Raw genomic sequence first — 19209 nt, 5'->3', positions numbered from 1 at the left:
ACAAATACCATATATATGCTAACACATATATATGGAATCTAAAAAAAAAAAGGTTCTGAAGATCCCAGGGTAGGACAGGAATAAAGACGCAGATGTAGAAAATGGACTTGAGGACACAGGGAGAGGGAAGGGTAAGATGGAACAGAGTGAGAGAGCGTTGTGGACATATATATACTACCAAATGTAAAATAGATAGCTAGTGGGAAGCAGCCGCACAGCACAGGGGGATCAGCTCCATGCTTTGTGACCACCTAGAGGGATGGGATAGGGCAGGTGGGAGGGAGATGCAAGAGGGAGGAGATATGGGGATATATGTATATGTATAGCTGATTCACTTTGTTATAAAGCAGAAACTAACACACCATTGTAAAGCAATTTTACTCCAATAAAGATGTTAAAAAAATACAATTGAAAAATATTTTGAATTGTTTCTTTTTTAAGAAAGTGGAGGCCATGCAATGAACTAAATAGAATGTGTTTTTGTTTTGCTTTGAAGATCTTGGTTAAGGATTCCTAATAGTCACCATTTATATCTCCTGTTGAAAAAAATGTATATAATGTTCATAAACTTTGCATTTCTTAACATTCTCTAAGCTGTTCTAAGGGATGGTTAAAATGCTTATGTTTAAAATATGTATTTTCAGGAATTCCCTGGTGGTCCAATGGCTAGGATTCTGTGCTTCCACTTGCTGGGAGTACAGGTTCTATCCCAGGTCAGGGAAATAAGATCCTGCATGGTGCAGCCAGAAAAATAAAAAAAAATAAGAAAAATACATACTCTCATTTCGAACTTTCAGCAATTAACATAATCCTTTCAAACAACATTTACCCATGTGGTTGAGCATTAAGTTATTTTGAGATTTCACACAGGTCATTCCAATTACCAGATATTCCTGGCATCATTAGTACTGCACTCTGACAGTGTAACTAGGAAGTACACTAATTTCTCTAGCAATTGTAGGTTTACATTAACCATGAAGCAGACCCAAAGAGTTTTTCATTGATTTTTGGAACTAATGAATAAAGTAGATCGTATTGAATTCCCTAAAACTGATGAAAAGATTTCAGGACATTTGAAAAACTTCTTAAACAGTTAAAAATTCCAATGACTGGTAGTTTACAATCTTGCAGAATACACTCTGGCATCTGTGGATGTGCCTTAAAAAGGTTAGGAGGAGGTGGCTCAGAAATATGAAGAGAGAATGTGTTGGTTGAAGAGGTTTTCTTGTTTTATGGATAGTTTGTATTTTACTATGAACTATACTTTTTGGTTATATGAATTATTATTATATTCATCGATACCAATTGTGTAGAACTAATTAACATTTAGGTTAGTTAGCATCCTCAAAATTATATTCTTGGGAAAACTATGACTTTAAAATTTGCACATAGATGCACCACACAATACATATGCGTGGTGAAAACAAACCTATTTAAACTACACCTATAGGGCAAAGATGGCAAACATTTTTATTTGTTGCTTTACAGATTAATTGTAAAACTAAATATATTTTTTTATGATTATGATTTTGTATGAGTAGGAAAATATAGAAAATTGAGGTAATATTGCAGTGTGATTATTTTAAGAAAACTTTGAGAAAGAGACAACAATATAAATTCCAGGCCTTTTTACCTTTTTTGGTGCATCTGTTGGAGAAACCCTATTTCCCATAAATTTACATGTCTGCTTTTCTACATGTTATCACCAAAGCAGCTGAGCTATAATAGAAAAACTCCATAAACCCTGTAGGTTCTATTTAAATTCTTAACCACCTATTTCAAAGTCTTTCTTATTAGGATCCAGAAGTAATATATGTATTCCCACCTCTTATGGTGATTTTTTAAATATTCTTAATTTTTCTTACAAGTACAGAAGTAATACATGCTTGTTGGAAAAGATAAAATGGTACAGAAACATATAAGATATAGTAATTTAGCACTTATACCTATGCAAGCTCATATAAGAATTATAGGATAGAAGGAGACACAAGCAATCATCAAAACGATCACCAAATGAATTTAAATTACAAATTATAAGCTTATTAATGAGAGTTACATAATACTATGAAACAGGAGGACTGGTCCTCATTGGAGTTGTCAGGCAAAACTTCCCCAAAGAAATGGATGGCTAACCTAGATTTGAAAATGAGGAATTAATTAGGTGGAAAGTTCAGCATGCAAACAAGCTTTGAGGTGCAAGATGTACCCCTTAGGAAACACTAAAAGAGACCAGTAGGGCTGGAACTAGAGGAAGAGGACCTTTGTGAAGCATCAGAATTAGTCCAGGGTCAGATGACTTTGTTTTCACCTTGGATCAGTAAGAAAAGAAGAAACCCTTCACCTGTTCTAAGTAGGAAGGGAAATATTCTGTTCTGATACAGTCATGTTGAACTCTGCTTCCTCAGCCCAGTAAGGCTGCCCTCCTCTGCTGGTGTTCTAGTCACCTTGCCATCGGACAAAGCCAGCTAGATTGATATATCATCTAGCATGCTTCTCTTCATGCAAAGGTGGAATCTCCTCCAATGTCTGCCTGCTTCTCCTGACTCTCCTGTGCCTTTTGTTTGCTTTTGAAATTTTCCTCTCAGATTATATCATTTTTCACTGGCAAGAAAGTAAGTGCAATAAAAGAACATATAGATAGATATAGATATAGACATAGACACAAATATATAGATATACCTATACCTATACATATATGTATATATATTTGTTTTAAGTAAATTATTTTCTCTTTTCTCTCTTTCTTTAAGAAAGACCCTTTCTCTTCTGAACCTGGTAAATAACCAGGCTCAAATTCAGATCTGATAATACATAGCAACCACCAACAAAACAAAATTTTGTTTTTTCTCTTAAACATAAATTAGAAGAATGTTCTCATGCTATTTGAATCACATAACATCAAATATTATCTGGTAATATTTCTTCAGTGAGGTTGAATACATTAATTCTTGAGGTAAGTGGAAAGGATACAAAGTGGAATGTGAAACTAAAATAAAAACAACTCTTCAGGGCTTCACTGGTGGCGCAGTGGTTGAGAGTCTGCCTGCCGGTGCAGGGGACGCAGGTTCGTGCCCCGGTCCGGGAAGATCCCACATGCCATGGAGCGGCTGGGCTTGTGAGCCATGGCCACTGAGCCTGCGTGTCCGGAGCCTGTGCTCCACAACGGGAGAGGCCACAACAGTGAGAGGCCCATGTACTGCAAAAAAAAAACAAAAAAAAAACAAAAAAAACCTCTTCAACTGATTAGAAAGCACTGCTTTGCCAAGCAATAATTCACTGTTTTTAAATTGTAAGTTCCTTTCTACTGATTTTTAAATTCCTTATTGCCCTTATTCAGTCAAATATGTAAGTATTTAAAGGTGATTTGCAAATGCATGAATGGCTGAATGCTTTCCCTTTTCTGCTTCTGAGAGTACAGTTTGCTTCTATGTATTTCATGCTTTGTGTATATACTCAAAAGACACATTTTTGGTTAATATTTAGGTATTTTCACACACTCTAGAAGAAATTTAGGGTACACCTATACAGATCACCAAACTGAAAAATCATGTTTACTTATGTTCTGGAATTCTGACCATTATTTCATGAGTATCAGTGAAAATGCCGTTTAAATGCCAGGAAAAATTACTTGTAAACCTCTATTTCTATTTTATTCAGAGTTCTCAAAAGTCTAAAGTATTTATATTTTCAACAATAATGATCTTTTGCTGTAATGTCCTACTGAAGTCCCTGAGACATGAATGATTTGCTCTATTAATATCTTCTTGTTTTTGATGAAAGGGTTGTTTTAGTTATCTTTGCTATGTAATAAATTATTACCAATTTTGTGGCTTAAAGTAAGATTCAGATTCTCTAGGGCAGAGGCTTGGCCATTGTTTGTCTGGATGATCTGCTCAGGGTCTTCACCAGGCTTCAGGAAATCAAGGTGGCAGTCAGGGCTGCAAACTCATCTGAAGCTCAGAGTTTTCTTCCAAGTTCACTGGTTATTGTCAGCTCCTTAAATTTTAAGACTGAGCCCCTGAGCTTGTGGAGATCACCTATTATTCCCTGACACATGGCCGTCTCCACAACATGGCAGTTGTTGTTTCAAGGCCCAGAGGAGTGTCTACTGCTGCTTCCTGATATTTACTTCTAATGCCTCTTTTATAGGGCTTAGCTGATTATGTCACAAACACACCCAGGGATAATTTCTCTACTGATTACCTCAAAGTCAGCTGATGAGAGATTATAATTACATCTGCAAAATCCATTACTTTTGCCATCTAGTGTAATTTAAGCAAGGGAAACATACGCCATTGTATTCACAGAATCCATCCACACTTAATAGGAGGAAATTACAGAGAATGTCCACTAGGGGGGGCAGAAATCTTGCAGTCACCTTAGAATTCTGCTTACCATGTAAATTTGAAAGAAAGTATTAAACAATATGATTAACATAACTGTTTTAGGAAAGTAAGTGTGCAACCAAAGTGTTTATTTTATGAATGATACACTCTGTGTTTCTAGAATGTAGTAGTCAGTTAAACATGTAATATTTTTCATATGAAAATGATATGTAATCCTCTAGTAGGCAAAGTAAACTGTAGGTTTAGGTAGGTGGAACAAAATTAAATCAAACATTGCTTTCTCACATGTTTCAATCTGTTTACAATTTTCTAAGGATTTTTAAAGCTTCTACATGAGGAAGAACATATTTATTGAATGCAGTTGGAATTAAATACAATTAGATGAGCTCTGATTTATAATGTTACCGAATTCTTTTCCATTATCCAGTAAGGAAATGCCCGAAATGTGAAGGAGAACCCTGAATTAACTTCCATATTACATGAAGCACACTTACTAGCCTCAGTCTATTTAATAATATGAAGGGAGCTCTATCATTTCTGCTTTTCACTACTTGGTCCTGAACTAAATAGCAAGTAACTAATATGGTCCATAGTTTTCCACCTTATTGTTGCTACCAAATTAAGTTTTCATTACTTAAGTGTACTTGGACCTGTTTGATGGCACTTTGGAACATGGTTCTGTTTCTTTTTATAGCATTCAGTGTCTTAGAAGGGCTTATATTAATTAAACTATTTATATGAGGACTGGAAATTTTTGACTTTAGGAAGATTACTGTAAATCAGTTCTGCTGTCATTTTCTTTAAGATGTCTTGATAGGTAGAACACATAAAAGAAAAATTATGATATTGAACTGATCTTTAATAATATTCACTCCGTTGTAAGAGTTCATCTTGCTAAACAGCTTTTCATTAAGTAAATCAAATATTTGGGGGCATCATTGTAATTATATATTCCTTAATGTTAAATTTATTCAATATCTATTTTTCAGTTAGCTAGATGAAACTTTATCTTTCAATATTTAACATGCATATGGTGCATACTGCTGTGTGAAACTTAAATCCTTCAGTTTTGCTTTACACGATTAACATTTCACCCAGCTTAATCTGTATATTTCATTTTAAACTTCTGGGATGGTCTGAGATGCATGCTTTGAATGAAAAAACAACAGCCTCAACTCTGAGAAGATGATTTTGTTATGGTCTTACTAGCAGAACTGATCCATTTGCTATCAATTTCTTGGACTTTACAATTCACTTGTATATGTATATGTGTGTGCTTCATTCACATACTGGCTTGTGCAAAAAACTTTGGTTACCTTTCAAACACCATAAGAAATATAGTCAGTTTATTCATCTGTTCTTTCATGTAGAGGATTTCTATTTCTGAAAACTTTCCACAATTGTATTGAATGAAACAAAATAGAAAAAAAACAAAACAAAAAACATAAAGCAGTGTGCTATTTTTTGTGGGGTGAGGGGATTTAATGACCCCACCACATGTTACATAAGAGTTTATTAGGTAAAAATTTCAGCATAGCTCAACAATCTTCTTGTTCTAACCTTTATTCTTTATCTCTTGTTTTTCAAGTACTATACACTATTGTTGTATACCTGTTGCCAAAATTTTTATGCAATTTTAAGTAAGAGTAAACTTAAGTAATCAGAGTTTGAATTTAATTTCTAATATCCTTCACCACAGAAAGCACAAGAGAATAGGGGGTCCACATTGCCTATTTTAAGAGAATTTTTTTTTTTTTTTTTGCGGTACGTGGGTCTCTCACTGTTGTGGCCTCTTCCATTGCGGAGCACAGGCTCCGGACGCACAGGCTCAGCAGCCATGGCTTATGGGCCCAGACGCTCTGTGGCATGTGGGATCTTCCCAGACCGGGGCACGAACCCGTATTCCCTGCATCAGCAGGCAGACTCTCAACCACTGCACCACCAGCGAAGCCCTAAGAGAAATATTTTATTTCCTCAATTCTCTGTATCAGTCACTCCCTCCCAAATCTAGTTGCTGGCTCCTTTGAGAACATGACACACACTATCAACCTATATTCTTACAAAAAAGCACTTAATACTTTCTCACTAACTGGAAAAACAGTGCATAGTCTCATAATTCCTGATGATTATGATCAACTGTTACTTTTATGGCATCCATTAAAAAGATTCTTGGTTTCTTCTGGACCAGAGACATATTCAGATGTGTATATAACATTACCGTGGAGGATCTTGTGAGTATAAAATAATATACCTTGTTTATGGATTGGAAAATTTATGAGCTACTTAATATATATGCATGCAACACATACAATGTGCAAGGTACCATGCTAGTGTCTGGATTTAAAAAATATATATTTAATGAAAATGTGCTCATCTCTAGCCATTATGAAAATAAAAATAAAAACCACAATGAGATATCACTATATACCTATCAAATGGCTATTTTTTTTTTAAAGTGTTATCTCACAATCATCTTTTTGGGCTTAAAGACTCTGTGCCCCAGAAAGCTAAAGTCAAAGCCAAAGTAGGCACCTGCCCTTCAGAACCTTCTCAAACTGGAGCAGAGTCATTCAGAAGAGCAAGTGGTTCTTCTGATCAGGGCAGCCTCCGGGAGGTTGACTTAATCCAAAAAGACTCCTTTAATTTGAGGGGAAAAAAGAGTTAATTTTAACTGGAACATCAGTTTTCCTTCAGACATAAGTGAGGTTAATAGCAATTTTGAGGTTTTAAAATATAATTTAAATAATTTAATTGAAATTAAAATTTTAAATTATGTGCAATAAAATAAAAAAGTTATCCCAAAATAATGAAAATATATATTTACCACAGATTTATCAAAAGAACAGTAACATGTCTGCAGTAGAAATTTGGCATAGGCTTGCTATATAGCAAGGATTATTGTTTTGTAATTGTGGTGTCTTATACTTCAATACAAGTTCATGAGTATATTAATCTTACTGTATTATTGAGTATGACATCTTCATAAACTTTTTGGTTAATTCATAGTGCCATACCAAATTTCAGGTCAATGTGTTAGGTCCATAACTTGTCATTCATTCTTACCAATAACAATTATGTTGTAAATATCAGCACATAATAAATAGAATGGTGTTCTTTAGCACCATCTAGCTTACTTTTAACACAATTCACACCAATACAATTACTTTTATAACTGGATAATAATTTTAGATATGTATAGCTATGAAGGTCTATGAAGTTAGATCAAAATGACTAATAGTATTAATGTCTTTTTAAAAAATTACTATATGCACACTATTTTCTCATAGCATTAAGGGAACTTGTCTTTCAGTGCTGTCACCACATCTTCAGAAATCATTTTCTTTGTGCTAATTGCCAGAAATGCTTCACTTAAAACAGTAGGAACATTTCACTCAATTGCCCTTCAGTTGCTGATAATCTTTAGAATGAATGTATTGTTTAAAACTTAAGATTGAGAGCACTTTATAAAAATAATATATTAATGCTCACTGTCTTTTTATCATGAAGCGCAAGTTATTACCATTGTCCTGACAGAAAGCAGTAAGTCACATGTAGAGAGAATAAGGAAGCAAAATTCAGTATATTAACCTATACTTAGTAGATAAACACAGTTAATCATAGGAAAATAGAGAGACCTTCAAAATGGCAGAGGAGTAAGATGTGGAGATCATCTTCCTCCCCATAAATACAACAGAAATACATCTACATGTGGAACAACTCCTATAGAACACCTACTGAACACTGGCAGAAGATCGCAGACTTCTGAAAAGGCAAGAAACTCCCCATGTACATGGGTAGGGCAAAAGAAAAATGAATAAACAGAGGAAAAAGAATAGGGATGGGACCTGCATCAGTGGGAGGGAGCTGTGAAGGATGAAAGGTTTCCACACACTAGGAAGCCCCTTCACTGGCAGAGACAGTGGGTGGACAGGGGGGAAGCTTCAGAGCCATGGAGGATAGCGCAGCAACAGGGGTATGGAGGGCAAAATGGAGAGGTTCCCACACAGAGGATGGGTGCCAACCAGCACTCACCAGCCCAAGAGCCTTGTCGGCTCACCCACCAACCAGGACGGATGGAGGTTGGGAGCTGAGGATCGGGTTTCAGGGTCAGAGCCCAGGGAGAGGACTGGGGTTGGCTGCGTGAACACAGCCTGAAGGGGGCTAATGCACCACAGCTAGCCAGAAGGGAGTCCAGGAAAAGGTCTGGACCTGCCTAAGAGGCAAGAGACCATTGTTTCAGGGTGTACAAGGAGAGGGGATTCAGAACACCACCTAAAGGAGCTCCAGAGATGGGCGCAAGCTGCGGCTATCAGCAAGGACACCAGAGACGGGCGTGAAATGCTAAGGCTGCTTCTGCAGCCACCAAGAAGCCTGTGTGCAAGCACAGGTCACTATCCACACCTCCCCTTCCAGGAGGCTGTGCAGCCTGCCACTGCCAGGGTCCTGTGATCTAGGCACAACTTCCCCAGGAGAACACACAGCATGTCTCAGGCTGTTGCAACATCACACTGGCTGCTGCTGCCACAGGCTCACCCTGCATTTTGTACCCCTCCCTTCCCCATGGAGCCTGAGTGAGGCAGAGCTCCCTAATCAGCTGCTCCTTTAACCCCGTCCTGTCTGAGCAAAGAGCAGACACCCTCAGGTGACCTACACACAGAGGTGGGGCCAAATCCAAAGCTGAACCCAAGGAGTTGTGCAAACAAAAAAGAGAAAGGGAAATCTCTCCCAGCAGCCTCAGGAGCAGTGGATTAAATCTCCACAATAAACTTGAGTTACACTGCATGTGTGGAATACCTGAATAGACAATGAATCATCCCAAAATTGAGGCGGTGGACTTTAGGAGCAATGATATGTAGTTTTTTAAAATTTTTCTCTTTTTGTGAGTGTGTGTGTATTGTCTGAATAGCTTTGCTTTTACCATTTGTCCTAGGGTTCTGTCTGTCTTTTTTTTTTTTTTAATATAGTTTTAGTGCTTGTTATCATTGGTGGATTTGTTTTTTCGGTTTTGTTGCTCTCTTTCTTTCTTACTTTTTTAAAATTATTTTTAGATTTCAATAATTATTTTTTACTTTTATAACTTTATTTTATTTTTTTCTATATTTCTTTCTTTTTTCTCCCTTTTGTTCAGAGCTGTGTAGCTAACGGTATTGGTGTTCCAGCCAGGTGGCAGGCCTTTACCTCTGGCATGGGAGAACCAAGTTCAGGGCACTAGTCCACCAGAGACCTCCCAGTGCCACATACTATAAAAGGGTGAAATCTCTCCTAGAGATCTCAATCTGAATGCTAAGACCCAACTCCACTCAACGACCAGCAAGCTACAGTGCCAGACACCCTATGCTAGCAAGCCAGGAACACAACCTCACCCATTAGTAGAGAGGCTACCTAAAATCATAATAAGGTCACAGACACACAAAAACACAACACTGCCCACCAGAAAGACAAGATCCAGCTTCATCCACCAGAACACAGGCACTAGTCCCCTCCACTAGGAAGCCTACACAACCCACTGAACCAACCTTGGCTACTGGGGGCAGACACCAAAAACAATAGGAAGTACAAATTTGCAGCCTACAAAAAGGAGACCCACAACACAGTAAGACAGGAAATTGAGAAGACAGAGTAACACACCAGCAGTAAAGGACCAAGGTAAAAATGCACGAGACAAAACAAATAAAGAGGAAATATGAAGTCTACCTAAAAAAATTCAGAGAAATGATAGTAAAGATGATCCAAAATCTTGGAAATAGAATGGAGAAAATAAAAGAAACTTTTAAAAAGACAAAGAAGAACTAAAGAGCAAATAAACAATGATGAACAACGCAACAAATGAAATTGAAAAATCTCTAGAAGGAATCAATAGCAGAATAACTGAGGCAAGAGAACAGATAAGTGACCTGGAAGATAAAAGAGTGGAGATAACTACCACAGAGCAGAATAAAGAAAAAAGAATGAGAAGAATTGAGGACAATCTCAGAGACCTCTGTGACAATAATAAACACACCAACATATGAATTACAGGGGTCCAAGAAGAAGAAAAGAAAAACAAAGGGACTGAGAAAATATTTGAAGAGATTATAGTTGAAAACTTCACTAATATGAGAAAGGAAACAGTTAATCAAGTCCAGGAAGTGCAGAGAGTCACACACAGGATAAATCCAAGGAGAAACATGCCAAGACACATGCTAATCAAACTATCAAGAATTACATACAAAGAAAAAATATTAAAAGCAGCAAGGGTAAAACAACAAATGACATACAAGGGAATCCCCATAAGGTTAACAGCTGATCTTTCAGCAGAAACTGCAAGCCAGAAGGGAGGGGCAGGACATATTTAAAGTGATGAAGGAGAAAAACCTACAACCAAGATTACTTGGTCAGATTCGACCAATAAATTAAAACCTTTACAGACAAGCAAAAACTAAGAAAATTCAGGATCACCCAACCAGCTTTACAACAAATGCTAAAGGAACTTCTCTAGGCAGGAAACACAAGAGAGGAAAAGACTTACAAAAAGAAACCAGAAACAGTTAAGGAAATGATAATAAGAACATACATATTGATAATAACCTTAAATGTAAATGGATTAAATCCTTCCACCAAAACACATAGACTGGCTGAATGGATACAAAAACAGGAACCATATAAATGCTGCTACAAGAGGCCCACTTCAGAACTAGGGACACATACAGACTGAAAGTAAGGGGATGGAAAAAGATATTCCATGCAAGTGGATATCAAAAGAAAGCTGGAATAGTAGTTCTTATATCACACAAAACAAACTTTAAAATAAAGACTAGTACAAGAGACAAAGAAGGACACTACATAATGATCAAGGGATCAATCCAGGAAAAGATATAACAAATGTAAATATTTATGCACACAACATAGGAGCACTTCAATACAAAAGGCAAATGCTAACAGCCATAAAAGGGGAAATCGACAGTAACAAAATCATAGTTGGGGACTTTAACATCCTACCTGCACCAATGCACAGATCCTCCAAAATGAAAATAAATAAGGAAACACAAGCTTTAAATGATAAATTATACAAGATGGATTTCACTGAAATTTATAGGACATTCCGTTCAAAAATAACAGAATACACATTCTTCTCAAGTGCTCATGGAACATTCTCCAGGGTAGATCATATCTTCAGTCACAAATCAAGCCTTGGTAAATTTAAGAAAACTGAAATCATATCAAGTATCTTTTCTGACCAAAACACTATGAGATTAGAAATCAATTATAGGAAAAAATCTGTAAAAAATACAAACGTATGGATGTTAAACAATACACTACTTTATGACCAAGAGATTACTGAAGAAATCAAAGAGAAAATCAAAAAATACCTAGAAATAAATGACAATGAAAACACGACGACCCAAAATCTATGGGATGCAGCAAAAGGAGTTCTGAGAGGTAAGTTTAGAGCAAAACAATACTATCTCAAGAAACAAGAAACATCTCAAGTAAACAACCTAACCTTACACCTAAAGCAGTCAGAAAAAGAAGAACAAAAAAGCCAAAGTTAACAGAAGGAAAGAAATCATAAAGGTCAGAGCAGAAATAAATGAAAAATAAATGAAGGAAACAGTAGAAAAGATCAATAAAACTAAAACCTGGTTCTTTGAGAAGATAAATAAAATTGATAAACCATTAGCCTGAGTCATCAAAAAAAAAAAGGGGGAGAAGACTCAAATCAGTATTAGAAATTAGATTTGAGAATTAGAATTAGAAATGAAAAAGGAGAAATAACAACTGATACTGCAGAAATACAAAGGTTCATGAGAGTTTACTACAAGCAAGTATATGCCAATAAAATGGACAACCTGGAAGAAATGGACAAATTCTTAGAAAAGCACAACCTTCTGAGATTGAACCTGGAAGAAATAGAAAATATAAACAGACCAATCACAAGCACTGAAATTGAGACTGTGATTTAAAATCTTCCAACAAACAAAAGCCCAGGACCATGTGGCTTCACAGGTGAATTCTATCAAATATTTAGAGACGAGCTAACACCTATCCTTCTCAAACTCTTCCAAAATATAGCAGAGGGAGGAACACTTCCAAACTCCTTCTACAAGGCCACCATCACCCTGATACCAAAACCAGACAAAGATGTCACAAAGAAAGAAAACTACAGGCCAATATCACTGATGAACATAGATGCAAAAATCCTCAACAAAATACTAGCAAACAGAATCAAACAACACATTAAGGGGATTATACACCATGATCAAATGGGGTTTATCTCAGGAATGCAAGGATTCTTCAATACATGCAAATCAATCCATGTGATACACCATATTAACTAACTGAAGGGAAAAAAATCTTATGATCATCTCAATAGATACATAAAAAGCTTTGAACAAAATTCAACACCCATTTATGATAAAAACCCTCCAGAAAGTAGGCATAGAGGGAACTTACCTCAGTATAATAAAGGCAATATATGACAAAACAACAGCCAACATCATTCTCAATGGGGAAAAACTGAAACAATTTCCACTAGGATCAGGAAAAAGACAAGGTTGCCTCCTCTCAGCATGATGATTCAACATAATTTTAGAAGTTTTAGCCACAACAATCAGAGAATAAAAAGAAGTAAAAGGAATCCAAATCAGAAAAGAAGACGTAAAGCTGTCACTGTTTGCAGATGACAAGATACCATACATAAAAATCTTAAAGACTCTAACAGAAAACTACTAGACCTAATCAATGAAATTGGTAAAGTAGCAGGATACAAAATTAAAGCACAGAAATTTCTTGCATTCCTATAAACTAATGCTGAAAAATCTGAAAGCGAAATTAAAGAAACACTCCCATTTACCACAAGAAAAAAAGAATAAAATACCTAGGAATAAAGCTATCTAAGGAGACAAAAGACCTGTATGCATAAAGCTCTAAGACACTGATGAAAGAAATTAAAGATGATACAAATAGATGGAAAGATATATCATGTTCTTGGACTGGAAGAATCAACATTGTGAAAATGACTACACTACCCAAAGCAATCTACAGATTCCATGCAATCCCTATCAGATTACCACTGGCATTTTTCACAGAACTAGACAAAAATTTTTGCAATTTATATGGGAACACAAAAGACCCTGAATAGCCAATGTAACCTTAAGAAAGAAAAATGGAGCTGGAGAAATCAGGCTCCCAGACTTCAGACTATACTACAAAGCTACAGTAATCAAGACAGTATGTTATTGCCAGTAAAACAGAAATATAGATCAAAGGAACAGGATAGAAAGCCTAGAGACAAACCCATGCACATATGGTCACCTTATCTTTGATAAAGGAGGGAAGACTATACAGTGGAGAAAAGACAGCCTCTTCAATAAGTGGTGCTGGGAAACCTGGACAGCTACATGCAAAAGAATGAAATTAGAACACTCTCTAACACCATACACAAAAACATATTCAAAATGGATTAGAGACCTAAATGTAAGACTGGACACTATAAAACTCTTAGAGGAAAACATAGGAAGAACATTCTTTGACATAAATTACAGCAAGATATTTTTTGATTCACCTTCTAGAGTAATGGAAACAAAAATAAACAAATGGGACCTAATGAAACTTCAAACTTTGCACAGTAAAGGACCATAAACAAGATGGAAAGACAACTCTCAGAATGGGAGAAAAATATTTGCCAAAGAAGCAACTGACAAAGGATTAATCTCCAAATTTTACAAGCAGCTCATGCAGCTCAATATCAAAGAAAAAAACAACCCAATCCAAAAATGGGCAGAAGACCTAGACATTTCTCCAAAGAAGATATGCAGATTGCTAGCAAACACATGAAAGAATGCTCAACATCATTAATCATTAGAGAAATGCATATCAAAGCTACAATGTGATATCACCTCACACCAGTCAGAATGGCCATCATCAAAATATCTACAAGCAATACATGCTGGAGAAGGTGTGGAATAAAGCGAACCCTCTTGCACTGTTGGTGGGAATGTAAAATGATACAGCAACTATGGAGAACAGTATGGACCATCCTTAAAAAACTAAAAATAGAACTTCCATATGATCCAGCAATCCCACTATTGGGCATATACCCTGAGAAAACCATAATTCAAAAAGAGTCATGTACCACAATGTTCATTGCAGCTCTATTTACAATAGCCAGGATATGGAAGCAACCTATGTGTCCAATGACAGAAGAATGGATAAAGAAGATGTGACACATATATACAAGGGAATATTACTCAGCCATAAAAAGAAGTGAAATTGAGTTATTTGTAGTGATGTGGATGGACCTAGAGTCTGTCATACAGAATGAAGTAAGTCAGAAAGAGAAAAACAAATGCCATATGCTAACACATATATATGGAATCTAAAAAAAAAAGGTTTTGAAGAACCTAGGGGCAGCACAGGAATAAACACGCAGACGTAGAGAATGGACTTGAGGACATGAGGCTGGGGAAGGGTAAGCTGCGACGAAGTGGGAGATTGACATGGACATATATACACTACCAAATGTAAAATAGATAGCTAGTGAGAAGAAGCCACATAGCACAGGGAGATCAACTCTGTGCTTTTTGACCACCTAGAGGGGTGGGATAGAGCAGGTGGGAGGGAGACACAAGAGGGAGGAGGTATGGCGATATATGTATATGTATATGCATAGCTGATTCACTTTGTTATAAAGCAGAAGCTAGCACACCATTGTAAAGCAATTATACTCCAATAAAGGTGTTAAAAAATAAATAAATAAATAAAATAAAAGTGAAGTCACCCACAAAAAAATAAATAAACCATAGGAAAATAATACCTATTGTTTACCAAATATTTTCTAAAAGAAAATATTTTGATCAATTTCTGATTGGATATCCTAGGTTATTCAGACATTTCCTAGTAGTTTGCATTTCTCTATCACTTTTTAAATTTATCTATTCTGCTTGAGATTGCCACTCTTCATATTACTTTTCAATAGCTGAATGTAACTTTATGATTTATCACAGTTTCCAGTCCAGCAAATCTATTGAGAGAGCACAGAACTCTGATAAATGTAAAATATGCACTAGTGTAATGTTTTTTGTTTTTTTCGTTGTTTGTTGTTTTGTTTTTTGCAGTATGCGGGCCTCTCACTGTTGTGGCCTCTCCGGTTGCGGAGCACAGGCTCCGGACGCGCAGGCTCAGTGGCCATGGCTCACAGGCCTAGCCACTCCGCGGCATGTGGGGTCTGCCCGGACAGGGGCATGAACCCGTGTCCCCTGCATCGGCAGGCGGACTCTCAACCACTGCGCCACCAGGGAAGCCCTAGTGTAATGTTTTTTTAAGAATATTTGATGAATGTTAGCTAAGAAAATTAGTAAAGCAATAGTGATTTTGAAACCAACTAAGGTTTTAAGAAGCTAATAATATGGATATTCAAGGAAATATTAAAATATTTTGATACACTCTATTTACAGTATGAGCATATAATTTGGTTACCTTACTTTAGGTGAATGCAATAAAATATGTTTAAGGAGTAATCTATCCATATTAGACACTGTATAATATTTTGTTAAAATGAGTACATCTTTTCAATTTTCTCCTTGAATAAAACATATTCCAGATATGCCTAGCTTGAGTTGAAACTTAGAGTGAAATACAATGACATTAGTCTGGTTATCAAAATTATATAAAATTTTAAGGTGTTAGAATAACTAACGTTTCCACCCATTCACCTGTTTAACAAATATTTATGGAGTGAACATTATTTGTCAGTCACTGTTCTGAATGACCAGAGTGCTGTGGTACTCAATTCAGTTAAAGTCTCTGATCTTAAAGAGGTTCTATGCTAATAGGGTGATACAGATAAACTTTCTGTGTGTGTGTGAGACATATGTGAGATAGTGCTAAGTGTTGTGTAGGGAATTTAAGTAATGTGATAGTGACTTTTTTATTTCCTTAGATTGGATGGGCAAAAGGATGACGTTTAAGAAGAAATTTGAAGGTCAAGGAATTCACCATAGAAAGAGGAGAAGGAAGAATATTCCAGGAAATCAGAACACCTATCTCAAATATTCTTAAGTGGTTAAGAGCTTTTCATATTTGAAAAACTAAAACTGTAGTGTGAGTTTAACACAGTAGGTAAGATGAAGAGTAATGAGATATATGGCTAGGGTCAGACCACCTAAGGCTTTCATAAGTTAGGGGAAGGAGTTTCAATCTTTCCCCCCTTCCCAATATAGTTGCTTGCCTTCCTTCCTTCCTTCCTTCCTTCCTTCCTTCCTTCCTTCCTTCCTTCCTTCCTTCCTTTTACCCTTATTACAGTAATCTCAGTGAGAGTTGACAGTGGCGTTTGTTAAGGTGGTAGTAATGTATATGTAAGAACATAGGCAGAGTCCATATATGTTTAGAGGCAGCATAAGTGGAATTTTCTGATGTAATCAGTGTGGAGAGTGTAGTTGGGAAGGAGAAGTATCAAAGGGAACACAATTATTTTAGGTTTGACAACTGGATGCTAGTGTTTCCTTTCACAAAATTGAAAGAGTGAGGGACATGCAATTTAAGTGATGGCAGAGTCAAGATTTTTATTTTGCCTTTTTTAGTTTTGAGATGTTTGTTTTGTTGAAGCATCAAGTAAATAATTATTGATATGAGTCTAGTGTCTGGACTAGAAGTTAAGGTAGGAAATATAGCTTTTAAAATCATCTCTGCATTCACAGACTTTTTTCCCTAGAAACAATTATATACCTACTTAAAATAGTTTCAATCACTGGTTTTATATGCATAAGAACAATAGTTCTAGTAAAGAGCACATCCTTACCCCATTCATCTTTTACAAAATCCCTGTCCCCCGTGCTATTTTCTTTATAGAACTTTGGACTCAACAGCACAGTAGATGATAGAAACAGAAGTGAATGTAGCTATAATGGCTACTGTATACCTAGATGCAGTGTATAGGAGAAGAATCATATAGAGCAAAAATATCCCAATCTGCTACACTTACCCAAACCTTAGCATTTTATCTCATGCCTGTTTTGCAGGATGCAGCTACTTTTCTGTACTTAATTGAATTTACAATAGTTTGCTGATGGCCAGGATTCCATATTTCCTCACATTATCCTCTTAACATCTGCCTTTTTCATTCCTCGATCATTGTCTATAAGATTAAAAACTCTACTCAGCAAAGCCTTGTTTTTACCCCATGCTCTGCCAACCTGGAAATAGCTCCAGAGTCTTATCTCATATTTATACAGAATGCCAAATCCTATTCCCTTAATTGCCTCAGCTGGGGAGCCAAGAGTGCATAAAACAGCTGGTGGCAAGTGTGTATATAGCAAATAGGTAGGGCAGACTCTCCTGCAAAATGCAATGCTGTATTAAGAATTTTGCAGTTAGGGGCTTTTTCCTCTGGAGGAAACCAACCCAACTAGTTCTGTTAAAACTCATTTACTATACACAGCCACCTTCCAGATGGTAGCCTCTGACACCACAAAGTGCCAGAGGCAGAGCTGTGACTGTAAGGTGTACATGTGGATGTGATAGAGTAATAAATACTTTTTTTATTAGCAACTGAAGAAAGTATTTATGAAATGGAGACTTTGTGGCTGCTCTTCACACTCGGTGGTAATGCTGCTGTGCTTTGCAATCAGCATAAACCTGAATTCTATTTTGCTCATTTGTACATGTGTTAAAGGTCTATTTTAGGGCTTCATTGTTTTTCTATGAAAGTGTAACATGCTTTTGAAGATGAAAATTCTACAATTTTTTTATATTTTGTTCATAATATCTTTTATTTTGAAGAGAGTTCTATTTCTAAACCTATGAATTTAGATCACTATGAAGTTTAATTCTAGTAGAAAGCCATTATCACTTTGTCTATTATCTTTGTTTTCATTTTTCAGCCTTAGAGAATGAAAGGTCACATTTACTGTGCACCAATAATATTTTTATTCATGCCTCAATTCCATCCTCATGTATTTTCTATTGATTTCAAAATTAGACCCAAACTTGGATAAGTCATATAGGACATAGGAAAAAGGTTTGAAATTAATAACTTAATATTACATTCCATATTTGGAATCAATATAATAATCACAATTAAGAAATTTTTTGTTGATTAGGTAATGTCTTGCTAACGTTATTTTAAAATAAAATTAAATTCCAAAGTTAAAAGGTGCAGATTGCTAATTTGATGCATAAAATACTATATAATTATTTTGATTTTTTAAAAAAATATCTCCCTCATTCAGAAGAGAATGTATTAAAACTAGTAGAATATGTAAACTTTTAAGAAATTCAGAATAGCTATACTGGGAAACTAAATGTTAAAAGTGGTCTTGGGGTACATAATAAATTTTTTTATGATAGCATGATTTTATGTTCCTAGAATATCAGAGTGTTGAGATTAAGACTTCAAGACTTTTCATGGGAGATAAAAGTCGGTTTGTAATATAAATAATTTGACAATTAGCTTTATACATAACTATGCCATTTATTTGTGCATTAAATGTATTATTGGTCTACTATATGTTAGATCCTGCTGATACTGCAAGGGTACAGTGTTAAGTCAACTAGCAAACAGGTACAAACTTTAAAATATGGTCCATATAGCAGAAATTAAAAGTGAAATGAAGTGGCTGAAAATTTAAAAGTGCAAAATAAGGCTACCTAACCCTACTTTCATATAACGTGCATAATGAGGAAACAAGAGAACCAATTATAAATATAATTTGCTAAGAAACTGACATTCAAGAAAGAGAAGGAAATTTACCAATATAGAATAATATAAACAGAAAAAAATGACTATAACCGTGTTCCTCCAATTCTTGGTGACAAATTCATTTGATTTTGATGCATGGAAAGTATGCATCCATCAATTTGCTTTTATTCAGAGATATTTCTGAGA

This window comes from Grampus griseus, assembly GCF_964374135.1.
Source record: "Grampus griseus genome assembly, chromosome: 18".
Classification (NCBI taxonomy): domain Eukaryota; kingdom Metazoa; phylum Chordata; class Mammalia; order Artiodactyla; family Delphinidae; genus Grampus; species Grampus griseus.
The sequence above is the reverse complement of the archived record's forward strand: the minus strand, read 5'-3'. Positions refer to the sequence as shown.